This window comes from Panthera leo, chromosome E3, assembly GCF_018350215.1.
Source record: "Panthera leo isolate Ple1 chromosome E3, P.leo_Ple1_pat1.1, whole genome shotgun sequence".
Taxonomy (NCBI): domain Eukaryota; kingdom Metazoa; phylum Chordata; class Mammalia; order Carnivora; family Felidae; genus Panthera; species Panthera leo.
The window spans coordinates 11,747,759-11,763,583 of NC_056694.1; the positions used below are offsets into that span (position 1 = coordinate 11,747,759).

General features: G+C 43.6%; 1 long non-coding RNA gene and 1 pseudogene across 1 annotated transcript in view; both read right to left on the reverse strand.

The window, feature by feature from the left end:
* LOC122210167 overlaps nucleotides 1-1,520 on the reverse strand; it is a 32,407-nt gene extending 30,887 nt beyond the window's left edge. The window contains exon 1 of the long non-coding RNA XR_006197949.1: nucleotides 1,474-1,520. This is a non-coding gene — a long non-coding RNA (uncharacterized LOC122210167). The remainder of the gene's footprint in view (nucleotides 1-1,473) is intronic.
* A 6,476-nt stretch (nucleotides 1,521-7,996) lies between these two features.
* Nucleotides 7,997-8,851, reverse strand: LOC122210290 (annotated as a pseudogene).
* Between the last annotated feature and the right edge of the window lie 6,974 nt (nucleotides 8,852-15,825).

Genomic DNA, 15,825 nt, shown 5'->3' on the forward strand with positions numbered 1-15,825 from the left:
GAAAAAAATCCAAATCGTAAATATAAAAATTCAGGACTGAAGAGGTTCTTGCTGTATTCTACGTAGCGTAAATACCGTGACCCTGAGAGTAGGGTAAGTTCCTCTTTTACGTTATCAGTCAGTATATATGCTTTACAAACAATAAATTATGAAACACTGCCATAAGCATGTTATCTGGAAGCGAGAGAAATACAGAAGGACTTGAAAGTTCTAGCTTCTGTGGCTGAGAATGGGGATCAGAAGGAGAAGGCGGTTACTTTTTTGCCAAAGAACTTCTGACCTCTGATTTTTTTTTACATAGGCATCTACTAATGTGATTCAAATCTGCATGAAAAAAAATTCAAAGATCCTTCTGGCAAATGAAAAAAAAAGTTCAAGAATTACATTTTCTCCTGGGAAATTGTGAATCTCCTCAAGATGACAGATTGATGTGCTTCCGACCAAATGTGAGTCTTAAAATTTTGCACGTGGCTCGAATTTGTGTAAATTCGGAAAAACGCAGTAGTGACTGTCATGCTTTACTCCTAGCATGTATGAGTCACGTGTTTTTCCGGAGACGTCTTCATTGAAGGTCTAAGGCACGCTGCAGATAGCTTCTCAAATAACCCTCCATCTCATGTCTCTCATAAAGCGTACCTAGAGCCCATCACTTCAGAGAAATTCATCTTCCTGTGACTGTTCTTTTTCCATGTAAGCTGCCGACCTCCAGACACCATATGAGTTCATGTTGCCCAGAAGTTTCCCATTCTGCCTGTCAATTCCCCTCCTTCCTGCTCCCTGTGATTGTCCCCTACTGGCCATTCTTACCTGCTACGGTCATTGGCGGGGCCATCTTGTATTCTCGGTCTTACTTTTACTTCTCCTGGGACCTATCGGGTAGTGCCTTCGAAACTACACTGATGGCAAAGAAGGAAGCCAGCTGGGAACTCAAGTAAAAATTTACCCCTTGCAAGTGGTCGATCGTGTGGGAGAAGAATATACAAAGTCCAGAGAACCTACATCTATGGCACATTCCCAACACTATGCTGGGTGTCCCACATGAACGATCCACTGACTTCCCACGAGCAGCTCATGACAAAGGTGTCATGTTCTATTACGGATCAGAAACTGAGCTTCGTTAGAAGTTAGGCACTTGCCCTGGTCACGCTGTTAGCATGGGGCAATGCCAAATTTGAACGTAAGTCCGTGTGGCTTCCCGTGTCTTTGAAAAATATGAATCAGAGTGTAATTTCACTGTGGCTAGCTTTCCCCGTAAGACAAGTTACGCTGAATGACGAAATGGGGATCAAGAGAGCTGTATTCTAACCAGCTGGCTTACAGGCAATCGGGAACTTGGAGTTGGTGCCATGTGTTGGCCTCCGGAAACAATCAACACGATTGAGGACCCAGGGATATTGGCTTTCATTTTGGTCCTAAGACCAACGAGCTCTCTGGACTTGCATTTTCTCATTTATAAAATAAAACGTTTCTCACCGGACGATTACTAAGCTCTCCTCCAACCCTGAAGAATCCGCAGACTCGAAAGAGAGAAGGCTCATTAAAGTTACTGTCTCATTCGGGTATCGTGCAAATCACTGTGGGGAGTGAGGTGGAAAAATGGGTTGCAGGTTAAACAGCAAGGTAGTAATTGAACTAAAAAGAAAATCCTCATACGTTAACACATACCTTGTTACTGTCCAGGGTGGAATGGAGTTAAAGTACTGCCATTCATCAGCTCGGGCCGCCGGGACCGAAAAACCCACAGACTGCGAGACGTAAGCAACAGAAATGTATTTCTTACGGTTCTGGAGGTTGAGCGATCGACAGCAAGGAGCCCGCAAGGTAAGTCGCAGCCTGGGGCTTCTTCTCTTAGCCTGTCGGTAACCACTATTTCACAGTGTGGTCCTGTGATCTCTTCTTTGTGCATACGCAGAGAGAAAGGGAGAAAGACAGAGAGAGAGGGAGGGAAGGGCAGAGGAAGGGAGCAGAAGACAGTGTGCTCTCTGTGTTCTGTTCTAAAAATGACACTAATTCTAATCTTACAAGATCGGGGTTCCAGCCTTAGGACCTCAGGTGACCTTAGTTACTTCCTCAGAGGCCCCATCTCCAAAGACGGCCCCAGCACAGGGCTAGGGTTTTAACGTACACGTTGTAGGGGGTCACAGACATCAATCCCATAGCATGGAGAATCGGAAAATAACGGCGTGAGTGCACGAGATTTGAATTGCCAAGTTATTTCCCCCAAGAGGAGTAAAGAAACTACCCCAGGAAGAGCAATACGTTGGAAATAATGCAGAGCACGGCTTTCTCAAACTTTAGCATGAATCGGAATCACCTGGAGGGCCTGCTTAGCTAGAAAGTTTAGCTGTGAAATTGGTTTTCAAATTACCTGTGAACAGAGCAAAACGGAAAGCATGCCAGTTACATACCTTTCATTGTCCCTAAGGATATTTCATATAAATCTCTTAGGGGAGCTAAGTTTTTGCCCTCAATTAATTCTAAAATAAATTGATCATCTCTGCGACAATGAGGAATAAGTAGATGATGCTTGGAACAAAATCTTGACGGGAAATAATAAAGCTATTTCTCAATAGCATCTCTCAATAAAAGTTGAGGCTATAATGTCGAAACCAACTCAATAAAATCAGTATTCTGGGCCTATGGATGATAGACTGTCTCAAAATAAATGTAATTTTGTTTCTTCCAAATGCATAGGGTAATTACAGTTGGGTCAACACAACATTGTCCAACAAAAACCCTTAGGGGACCTGCTTTAATGAGTAGGTAGCACGTCTGTGATAAGCGTGACTTTAAAAAAAGAGTAAGAAGAAGAAGGCATTTCTGGAGAGCACGAAGAGTTGGGTTTCCTAAGTACTTGGTTTTCCTAAGTAGTTTAATCATTCTCCTGGGGTTTGTGTTTATATAATTAATTTGCGGAGAAACACTTTCTTTTTTTGTAGGCCAATCGGCTTTATCTGGAAATCGGGATGCTAATGAGAGGAGACAGGCTGCATGTATCAGACCCAGAAATCCTATGTTCCATAGCTTCTGTGTCTATGTTATGCAACCGGCCTCTGATGCCTGTCTTCACGGTGTGGTCGAAGGCCTGGTTGATAAAATATCCGTGAGAGTTTGCTCAAAGATAAATAAGATAACGGACTGCAGTGAAAGGGCAGAATTCTCTGGGCCCAAGGCTTGTCCATAATAGTAGTTAAAAATGTTTCCAGACATGTGTTTTGTGCTATCCTGGACACTACATCGCGTCTGTTCTCTGAGCCAACGGAGATGTGCAGATAGGAGGGGGGAGAAAAAAAAAACCAAAGAGAAAACAGTAACAAAATTTCATTGTGTCTGACTTATGGATTTGTTCTACTCTGGGAGTCTAAGAGGAGCTCTTTCTGACAAGGGGCGCGACTGATTAGAAAGCAATGAACTATGGAAAAGAATCCAAAGCTACTGAGAGTAGATCCCCACTGAACTGAAACTCGTAGGACTTGTATGAAGTGTCCTCTTGCTGTCAGCTACGCAAAAGGTGGTTGCCTCCCTGTCGTCGTGCTCTAGACCTCTTAGGAGCTGGGATAGAGAGCCAAGACACCGGCAAAAGGAGCGGGCATGCCTCTGTGCTTGGCAGTTATGTCACCTATTTCAAGTAGTGTCGTCTATCTAAAGCCAAGGGAGTGGGGCGTGTGGTATTACCACCTTCCCAGGAGCGATATTTGTATTTCCTTTGCTTCTACTAAGCGACTAAATCTAATTTAGTCACTGAAATCAAAAGTGTTCACAGGTTACATCCGCCTCCCCTTGAGGCAGATTGGCCACAAAGATTTCTGAATGAGCTCCAAAATCACGCACGGAATCACATTGTCTGTCTTTCCATCAGGGCTGTCTCATTAGGTCACATCAGTGGACATCCAGCTCAGAATCTGTATATATTAATCACCCTTAACTTCATGAGTCACTCCATAGTCGAGTCTAGGCTTTGGATCTGTGCTATCATTTCTTCCTGGCAAGACATCTTTTCATCCATCCACTTATTCAAAAAAGCTTCAACTTCATACTGAGTGAAATAGAAATCTAAGCCTCATCTTATTTGTTCTAACTTATTATTTTGCAGTATTTATATTTAAAAGACAGGCAGAGTGCAGAAATAGTTCTACTTTTCAGGGGTCTGGTGGGCAATCCAAGCAATCCTTCTCATATCCGTGGGGATTTTGTAGACTTGAATCATGATGTTTCCTTTGGCTTTTCCATCTAGTTCTAATCTGCTCTATATTCTTCCCTGAAAGCTTGATACTTAACTGGCAGAAAATCATTCCAGGACTAGTGTTTCAGGGGATCAAAGAAACCCAGATCTGCTCATGTCTCCTTTCAGTCACCCTTCCTAATCCCCTCTGCTTTCTGGTTGTTTCCCATTTCTATATCTAGGTCAAAGGGACTCCAGGCATCTGCTCTATGTGTACATGTTAATGGCATTGAATGGACCATGGGAATCCAATTATGATGCTCTAAGATAGCACTATACAAACACATACCAATATAATCAGAGATCAAGCTCTAGCAACATACCTTGTATGACTTGACACTTTGTAAATTTATTGATACTTATTTTGTGGTCCAGACTATTGTCTGTTATGGCAAATGTCTTATGTTCACTTGAAAAGAATGTGCACAACAAAGAAGATTAAAACAAATCATAGAAAAATTTTAGTTCTATCCCAAAGAAGACAGAAAAAAAGAGGGAGAAGGAAGTAAAGAACAGATAGGAAAAACAGAAAGAAAAAATGGTGACATGATGGGTTTAAACTAGTTATCAATGATCACATTAAATGTAAATGGTCTAAATATGATTAAAAGACAAAGATTATTAGATTTGGGTTTGGGGGAGCCAGATCCAACTGTAAATTGCCTACAAGAGACTCACTCTAAGTAAAAAAGGCATAAATAAAAAGGAAAAGTGACATAACATGGTAAAATCAAGAGAAAGTTGATCAGAAGAAAGCTACCATAGCTAGGGGCACCCGGGTGGCTTGCTTGGTTAAGCGTCTGACTTTGGCTCAGGTCATGATCTCGTGGTTTGTGGGTTCGAGCCCCACATCAGGCTCTGTGCTGACAGTTCAGAGCCTGGAGCCTGCTTCAGATTCTGTCTCCCTCTCTCTCTGCCTCTCCCCTACTCTTGTTCTGTCTCTCTCAAAAATAAATACAATAGGGGGCACCTGGGTGGCTCAGTCAGGTAAATGTCTCGCTTTGGTTCAGGTCACGATCTCACGGTCTGTGAGTTCAAGCCCCGTGTCAGGCTCTGTGCTGACAGCTCGGAGCCTGGAGCCTGCTTCAGATTCTGTGTCTCCCTCTCTCTAACCCTCCCCAGCTCATGCTCTGTCTCTCTCTCTCTCTCTCTCTCTCTCTCTCTCTCAAAAATTAAAAAAAAAATTAAAAATAAATATAATAAACATTAAAAAAATAAACACCGAAAGTTGACATAGCTATATTTACCTATGTAGTAAATTTCGAGCAAAAAATATTATCGTGGATAAAGAAACTTACTGCATAGTGATACATGAGGTCAATTCATTGAGAAGACACAGGGCAAATATTTTTGCCCTTAATAGTACACCTCCAAAGTACATGATTACAAAAGCTGACCTAATTGCAAGGAGAAATATACAAATCCACGATTATAGGCAGATATTTCAATTCCCTTCTCTCCATAATTGATGGAACAAACAAATAAGAACAGTAAGGATATAGAAAACGTGAACAGTACGGTCAAACCTCTCGACCTAATTAACATTTACAGAATGCTTCACCCAATAACAGCAGAATACACATTCTTTTTAAGTGCACACAATACAGTCAACAAAATAGACCATATTATGGGCCACAAAACAGGTCTTAATAAATTTAGAAGGAGTCAAGTGATACAAACCATGTTCTCTGACCACGACGAGATTAAGTTAGAAATCCACAGTTACAAGAACTTCAAAAAATTCCCCAAATATTTGGAAACTAACCACACCATTCTAAATTACTTAGGACTCCAAAAAATAAACGAACAAATAAAATCAAAACAAAACAACAAAAAGAAAGAAAAGGGAAAAAAAAGGAAATCAAAGCATTATTGAACTAAATGAGAATAAAAACACATATCAGAAGATATAAGATGATACAAAAAACGGTACTCACAGGGAACTTAATAGCATTAAACTTCTATTTTAGAAGAGGAGAAAGATCTGACATCAATACCCTTAACTTCTACCTTAAGAAACTGGAAAAAGAGGAGCGAATTAAACCTATGTTGCATACAAGAAGGGAGATAATACAGATCAAGGAGGAAATTGGTAAAGTAAAAACAAAAACAAGAACAAAAAACAGGAAAACAGTGGAGAAAATAAACGAAACCATAAGATGGATCAATATAATTGATATAAAGTCAATATAATTGATAAACTTCTAGGCAGATTCAGAGAGATACAGAGACAGACACATAGAGAGAAAGAAAGGAGGGAAGGAAGGATGAAGAGAGCAGAGGAAAGAAGAAAGAAGGGAAGAGAGAGAGAGAGAGAGAGAGAAGACAAATTATCCACACCATGAATGAAAGAGGTAATATCATTCCAGATTCTACAGAAAATAAAAGGTAAGTCAATAATTTCAGCAATGTGGGTAACAAGGGCCAATTCTCCAAAAGGTACTCAAGAATAGATAATCTGAAGAGTCCTGTATCTATTATAGACATGGAATTTGTAGGGGTGCCTGGGTGGCTCGGTCGGTTGAGCGTCCGACTTCGCCTCAGGTCATGACCTCACGGTTTTTGGGTTTGAGCCCCGCGTCGGGTTCTGCGCTGACAGCTCAGAGCCTGGAGCCCGCTTTGGATTCTGTGTCTCCCTCTCTCTCTGTCCCTCCCTTGCTCGTGCTCTGTCTCTCTCTCTCTCTCTCAAAAATAAACAAAACATAAAAAAAAAAGAAATGGAATTTGTAGTTTAAGTCCTCCCCGCAAACAAAACTCCAGGCCCAGATTACTGCAATGGAAATTCTACCAAACATTTAAGGAGGAAATAATTCTAACGCAACACAAACTCCTCTAGAAAATTGAGGAGGAGGGATTACCTCCTGACTCATTCAATGAGGCTCGTATTATACTTACTTCAAAACCAGATACGGATATTGCAAGAAGGGAAAAGTACGTACCAATGTCCCTTATGAACACTGATGCAAAAATTCAAAGCCAAATTTTAGCAAATTAAATGTAAAAATAAAAATAAGACCTCAGGAGCAAGTGAAGTTGATCTCAATAGTATGATTTTGGTTTAACATTAGCAAGGCAATCAAGATCAATTCACTGTATAATAAAGAAAAAAACAAGAAAGTCTTCTGAACATCTAAATAGGCAAAAAACCATTAAAATACAGTATCTACTCTACATTTAAAATACACCTCTCAACAGGAATAGAAGGGAACTTCCTCAATCAAATAAAAACAGGTACCAAAAAACCTGCAGCTATCACCTTACTTGCTGGTAAAAGACTAAAAACTTTGCTTCTAAGAGGAGGATTAGACAAAGGTAACTTCTCTCATCATTTCCACACCACATTGTGTTTTGGGTTGTAGCAGGTGCAATCAGGGAGAGAAAAAAAAAGAATTAAAATGCATCCAGATTGTAAAGAAAGAAGGTAGAATAGTATTTATTCTCCGACCACATGATAGCCTATGTAGAAAATCCAATGGAATCTACAAAAGATGCTTCTAGATCTAAAAAGTGAAAAATTGCGGAATCGAAGGTCGATATATGACGATACATCATATTTCTATATGAGCAATCATAACACTGAAATGAAGGAAGCAATACCATTTAAAATAGCATCAAAGTACGAATTATTTAGGAAAAAGTAGGACAAAAAGTGTGCGAGGCTTGTATATTGACAGCCACCAAATATTGCCCAGAGAATTTATTTTATTTTATTCTTTTACGTATTATTATCTTTTTTAAACAAGCTTTAATGCACTTTATTTTTCTGGTGCAAACCTATGTGATGGCCACAGCTGGAGCCTGGGTCCTCTGCATGGACACTCTGGTATGATTTTCCGATGGGGAGACTTAGTGAACACAGTCTCTTTCTGAAGATCAGGGGTGAGAGAGCTGTAGGTCTTGGAAACAGTATCAAAGTGGCTTTGGTGAAGTTTCCCTGGGGGGGCGGGCAGTACAGCCCCCCTGGCTGCGGTGTAGACATCGTCAATACCAGCCAACATCAGTAGCTTCTCAGGCACAGGGGTTCAGGCAATGCCAGTGCCTCCGGGGGCAGGGATGAGGCACACCAGGACAGAGCCACAGTGGCCGGTCACCTTGCACGGGACAGCATGGGGTCTTGCCAATCTTGATCCCCCAGTAGCCTCCTCTCACGGGGAAGATGGAAAGCTTGGCCAGGATGATGGCCCCATGGATGGCAGTGGCTACCTCCTCGGAGCACTTAACTCCCAGACGGACGTGCCCATTGTCATCTCCAATGGCAGCAAATGCCTTGAACCTGGTCAGCTGGCCAGCGCGGGTTTGGTTTTGCACAGGCATCATTTTCGAAACCTCGTCCTTGAGGGACGCCCCCAGGAAAAAGTCGATGATCTCAGATTCCTTGATGGGCAGGGAGAAGAGATCGATCTCCTCCAGGGACTTGATATTCATGTCCTCGACCAGGCGGCCCAGCTTGGTGTTGGGCATCGACTCTTTGTCCTCGGCCTTGCCCCTGCGAGGTCCCGGGCCCTGGCCCCGGCCCCTGCCCTGACCCCAGCCACAGCCCCGGCCCAGGATGCCTCTACGGAAGCCTCTGCGGAAGCCGCCGAGGCCTCCCGTTCCAGGGTCCCCGGGCCCACTGGCATCATCTGCCATTTGCTGTTTTCTCGGAGAAGCACCAAGAGAATTTAAAAAAGAAATAGGTAAATGGAAAGTTATATCATAAAAAATCTAAAGCTATAAAGTTTTTAGAATGAAACGTAAAAAAAAATATTTTTAATTTTGCACCCCATATCTTAAATAGGACCCTAAAAGCATGATCCGTTAAAAGAAAAGGAAATAGATAAATCGGAGTTCATACAAACGGAAACATTTTGCTCTTCAAAAGACACCAATGAAAGGGGCCCCTGGGTGGCCCAGTTGGTTCGGTTCAGGTCATGATCTCGCCGTCTGTGCATTCGAGCTCTGCCTCGGGCTCTGTGCTGTCAGCTCAGAGCCTGGAGCCCGCTTCAGATTCTGTGTGCCTTTCCTTTCTCTCTGCACCTCCCTCCCTCTCTCTCTGCACCTCCCTCACTCTCTGCACCTCCCTTGATCTCATGCTGTCTCTTTCTCTCTCAAAAATAAATAAACATTAAGAAAAAAGTGGAAATAAAATCAACAAGCCATGAACTAGGAGAAAATATCTTTCTAACCAAATATGTAATATTTATATCATGTATATTTATTTGTATATAAATATAAATTTATATTCAATTAATATAATATATATTATATAATACATATATTATATATAGTGGATTATAATAATAAAATATATAATATATAACATATAATATATAATAAATATATAATTAAATATAAACAAAATATATAAGTATATATAATATATAATTAATTATAATATATAATATCATTACATAGTGTATAATATATAATATAATATAATATAATATAATATAATATAAACAGATATATATATGATAAACAGGAAATAGGCATAAATAGGAAAACGTGTTAAGTAGCATCAGCCATTCACAAAATATAAATTAAGCCATGAAGAGATGCTTATTACATTGGTGAACATAAAAAATACTGACAATGCCAATGCCAGTGGACATGTTCAGCCCCTGGAACTCGCATACCCTGCCTGCTGGCACCTGAAACAGAACAACTGCTTTGGAAAGCAGTTGGCAGTTTCTTTAAAAAAAAAAAAAAAAATTTTAACGTTTATTCATCTTTGAGAGACAGAGACAGAGCATGAGCAGAGAAGGGGCAGAGAGAGGGAGACACAGAATCCGAAGCAGGCTCCAGGCTCTGAGCTGTCAGCACAGAGCCCGACGCGGGGCTCGAACCCACGGACCCCGAGATCGTGACCTGAGCCGAAGTCGGACGCCCAACCGACTGAGCCACCCATGCGCCCCAGTTTGGCAGTTTCTTTAAAAGTCAAACATACCCTTGCCATACGAGCCAGTCATTCCTCTCCCAAGTATTTCCCCCAAAGAAGTAAGAGCCCGTGTCCTTTCAAAGACGTACACGTGGATATTCCGAGCAGCCTTATTTGTAAGAGTTCAACCCTGGAAACAACCCAAATGCGCACTCAGGGGTGAGCGGATACACAGAAGGTAGTATGTCCTTACAGTGAAGTACTAAGCAGCAATCAAAAGGAACGAGCTACTCATAAAGGCACCGTCACGGAGAAATCAAAATAATTGTACTGAGTGAATGATGGCAGATGAAACGCGGGTCAAAATACCCCCAAATTAAAACATCACACCAATCAGCTTGCATTCTCCACAGTCACTCCATGCTTGTGAAGCACTGACCACATTCCATTTTGAGCTAATGAGTGGGTTTTTAAAAAATGTCTATTGATTTGTGAGAGAGACAGACAGACAGACAGAGCATGAGTGGGGGAGGTGCAGAGAGAGCGGGAGACACAGAATCCAAAGCGGGCTCCAGGCTCCGAGCTGTCAGCACAGAGCCTGACTCGGGGGCTTGAACTTTGCTTTTGCCCTTGAATTTGACGCAAACAGACCTTGACCAGTCTGAGCCGGCTTACGCCTCTGCCCCTCTTACTCCCACTTTCCCGATTCTGACCCTTCCCCCATAGACATCGCCAGCGCCGGGTCCCCCACGATATTAGGCAGATAATTAGTTGTGGCTGTGTGTGTGTGTGTGTGTGTGTGTGTGTGTGTGTGTCTCATCCAAGTTTGTGCTGTCTATCAGGCTCTGCGAAATATATATGTTCACTTTCATGCCTATTTAACACAAAAGTCCCTGTCTCTGGGGGTAATGTGCCATTTTATCAGTAGTTTTCCATCAAGGGCAGATCATAACATCCTAATATTCTCAGCGCTGTTCCTCAGTTCCCCAGGGAATCTCTTTCTCAGGTATTCGTCTTTGCAGCAATGCTCATTAATATGATAAGGCTCTCTGGTTTTAAACAGCTCTTCAGACCCAAACAGGCCATAATTGAATGGAAGATTTAATTGTTTCCCCCTGCCCCCCCCCCCCCCTCAGCAAACAATCAGGCCAGGAGAGCAAGGAGACCGCAGACAAAACGCCACCGCTCGACTCCGGAATGAAAGGCGTGTGTTTCCATTCACTCACGGGCAGAAATGTCACTCGGATTGCAGAAGGGCTGACTCGGGGCTCAGTTCGGAGGGGAGCACTATTGAATTCTCCCTTCTGGCGGGCAGACAGCTCAGCTGCGGGGCTCTCTCCCCCCCCCCCCCCCGCCCCCCGTCACTCCTGTTGATTTGCCTTCAAGGTGGTCATTCAGAGGGAGAGAAAAGGCCACGGTTTGCCATTTCAGGCCCAAAGATTTAGCCGTGACCTCCATCTAGCTGCAGCTCTTAGCGGCACGGCTCAGCCCCGAGGCTCCAGCCCAGGGCGGCACGCCGTGCCTTAGTGTTGTCTTTTGTTCACCCCAAGTAAGATCATCTCCCCGACAGATAATAACTGCCTCCCCCCCAAAAAAAACATCCCATGGCCGGGGGCCTGGGTGTGATGCATCAGTGGCTGCTCCTGAATCAGCAGCTTCCATATTCCACTACAAGTTCACGTGGTAAGTCATGGTTTTAAGCTTACTGACAGCTGGCGTCCCCTGTCCTTTCTTATCTTCTGCCGGACTCTGCTCTGTCCCTCCGCAGGCACTCGACCTTCTAGCTCTCTGCATTCTACAGAATGCTGGAAAACTTCACAAAACCCAAGTTTTCAACTCTTGTTGTTGCTGTCAGAAATTGGGAGAGGGCATGGCTGGGGACTGTAGGGACCATGGTCGCTGCCATTTTGAAGGACTTAGAATCATAGACTAAGTTTGTCCTCTGGTTTCAGGAGAGGCATGGCTATTGACCAGGGAGCAGAACGCAAGCTGAGACACGTTTCTAGCAACACTGGAGCCGTATCTCCCTATCTGGAGAGGAAAGGAAATCCCAGAACGTCGCAGGTGTCTCGGTCCGTGGTAGGCGTCAAAACATGTCTTAATGCCAAGCGATGCTGATTTTGGAAGGAGCCATGCCCAAATTCAAGACCACCGTGATCACTAAGGAAGATAAGAACCATTGTCCCTAGAAAGCCTGGTAGAGATTGTTAGAAGTTTATGCAAAACGTACACATGGCTAAAAAGCCCATATCCGTTTCTTCATGGATGTATTACTTCTGTCCAGGCAGGAAAGCAGTTACATTTCTGTAACTAGCCACTGTTGATATTTATAACTTTCCTCTTCACTACCATTCCACGCTCCCTCTGTCTTCAATCAGATCCCAAACCGACCTCATGTGATGCTGTGAGCCTTTGTTCCTGAAGGGTCTGAATATTGAGTGGCCCTGCCCTTATTTGATTGGTAGAGTTTTCTACTGAGCGTGAAACTGAGAAGTGGCTTCTCCAGAGAATCCCAAGGGCGAAGCATGACCTGGAATGTCACTTTTATGTAGCTGCAACCCTAAAAAAAATCAAGATCTGTCACTTCAGCGGACAGAATAGCAGCCTTCGTTGTCCATTCATTCAATGGCATGAGGAGCCCCAAATGGCCAGGCGGTGGACTAAACTTGCTACTTAATGGAACCATAGCTGTGCGCCTTGTGGGAAGCATTCCTCTGCTGGGAATTAAGCATCAACTGTCAAGGATGGAAACAAATATCCGCAAATTGATCATCTGGGGTGTTAATTCACAGACCCCTGCATTCAGGCTATGAGAGTAATGGCACCAGACATCGGTCGTTTCTTGAAAGTGTCTTTAACGTCAGGTTTTCAGAGTTCTCTCTCCCAACTGGCAGTATAATCAACTCTTCAGCAAGCCATTTCCCCATCTATCTGACCAACGGCTTCAGTGTAATGGGATACATGGTAAGACTCGTAAATTCCACGGGCGTGAATCCACGGGCATGCTTATCTTGCCGTGAAATAGGTTCTTCCTTCGGCAGCAACGCTGTGTGGCACACGGTGACTGAGAATAAGGCATTTAACAAGTCCATGGGTTTTGGTGGTGGCACAAGCATTGACGGAAGAGAAGGCACATGTGTAACTATCCTACAGATCACCGCCTTCTTCCTACTGGAAGGAGATCAGTGCAGGTGGTCTGTCACCAAGTGGCTATCTGGTCACCCAGGAGAAAGGCACCAAACAGGGCTCCACACTGGCCTTTGCCGTTGGAAGCTTAAGTCCTCAGACCATATTGGTGAGCCAATACACAGCCTTTGTCTGTGTCCTCATGGGCACTTTGTACATCTGACCGTCATCTGTAGAATGTGTCATCTTGCCCATGGGATTATCGAGAGCCTTCCCTGCGGTGCACGGCCTTTGCTTTGCATGCACATGCAACAGAAATATGTTTCCACACTGTACTCACCCAATACCTTTTCCCCAGACGTTTTGTTGCCAGTCTTCCAATTCTATACCTTCTGATTCCTGACCAGCCGGCCAGACACTTCGCTACTGCACGTGAATCAGGATGTATCCACATTGCCGATCGCTCAGTCCAATCAAAGTGGACGGACAACTGCCCCAAGCTTTGCCGTTGCGGAAGATTGGCCTTTATCGGGTATCTTTCCAGAATATTCCTGATCAGAGCTGGCACACCACAGCCGTTCATTTCACATTGGTGGCAGCACACTGTGCAGAGAAATCTGTGACCCGGATCCAGACATTTGTTTTGTTTTGTTTTGTTTTGTTTTCAGTAAACCAGTCATCTTGGAGGCCATAGATGTGGATCGAGGGGAAGTAGGCTCTGCAGCGGGAATCGATGGCATAGGAATCTGGGCCTCCTGTTCACTCAACTTACCTCCCTTTTGGACCTGCTTAACCCAGAGCTCTTTCATAACGTTCCAACTTGATGGGAGATGGTTGCTGTGCATATCCTATGGTGGTGGGCCAGTGAATAGCCAGTTCGTAGTTGGTAGAGTAACAGATGCTTTGGCGCTCTGCCTGGATCTTGACGCTCATCATTTCGGGACCTACCACTTTCTACTGTGGTCTCTAGTGATTCTCTACGGGAATCTGAGCACATAGCAGGCCAGAGTGCAGAGCACTGGGAACAGCTAAATGACAAATGGGAGTTGGAGAGTCAGGACACCAGCTTCCTCATCCCTTAGGTTAGGATGTTCCGGAGAGGCTCGCCAGGGTCTCCAGTGGGATTAACCACTGTGAGTTGTGCCCAGTTCAAAACTCATGAATGTGCCCATATTCCCTTCCCTCTCTTCCCTGCCTCGTATTTCCACTTCTTGTCTTTACCACCGTTTCCTGGGATCACCTTGCAAACAAACCGTACGTATCCAAATCCCGTCTCCAGGTACGCTCCTGGGGGAACCCGGGCGACGGCAGATAGCTCAAATTGCACATAACTTGATGTCAGGTTCTCAGGTGTGAGAAACAACACATAGAATGGGAAGAGTTTCAGAGACAATCGAACCACTGAAGTAAGCTTGATTTTGTTATTCCAACCCCCTCCTTTTCTCCACACCAACGCTGCTCAAAACCAGGATGAAAGGGAGAAAACAAACCAATCTGTAGACTTTCATCAAACTTACACCCCACCAGGACCCACACCAGTCACCCCAGAGTTATGCAGAATCATTTTGCTCTCTCGCGGAACAACTTCACATGCGCACTTTGCCAAGAGGAAATCTTGGTTCTCTCCTTGAATATTTGCTACTCAATTTGCATTCCTGTTCAGAAAATGCCTTCTCCAGCCATCTATGGAGGGTCTCCAAACATTCCACTCCCTCATTTCTCCACAGGGCTGCCCATACCACGTTGGCAGACTCAGACCACAGGTTGGAAGTCTTTCATTAAACAAATGGATTAAAGGCAGAATCGATGCAAGTTTCAATTCTTGTAACTGTGAAATGGCTTTTATCTGATTAAATTTCATGCAGAAAACAATAATGAAACTGGGACAAACAGAACAAAACAAAACAAAAAGGCAACGGATGATGTTTCTGTTGGCACCGGAGAATGATCAAAAGCAGGCAGAAATTGGAATGGAGTCAACCCTTGAATGAAAGAAAATGCGCTGGGTGAGAGCTATGTTTATATAGTTTTTCCCCTGAGGACTACCCCAGTATGCTCAATGTAGGTTGCCTAGAACTCAAACAAAAATATCCAGCCTTTCAGCCTGAAGTATCAGAGGGAAGGATTTGGGGGGTTCCAGAGTAGCTACAAATATAGGGAGAGGAGAATGTTTAAAAGGAACGATCTACAGAAAGAGGAGTGCCCCAATTTACATGTAAACTCCCCCCAAATCCTAATGTCGTCTGAATTACGTACATGTGAGGGGGGAGTGGTGTTGCCAAGACCCTCAAGAGAAAGCAAAGGATGGAAAGCTGAAAAACTTGAGCAGAGATTTCAGCTGTGACCTACCTGAGGAGCAGTGGAGTTCAGAGTTTGAGTCCCACCAAGTTACAGAGGATTGGAAAACATCTCAGATTTCTGCTGATTTCTAAGGGCAATGCTTTAAACGATGATTTCCCAGAACTAAGGCTCCATCCAAAGTCTAAAAGAAAAACTAAAAGTGACCCACACTAACAAAGGATAAAACAAAACATCCACAAGTTCAAGTAAATTAGTAAGAAATTAGATCACCTGGTAGAGCAAAAATCAACTCATCCAAGGAATATACCAGAATCCAGAG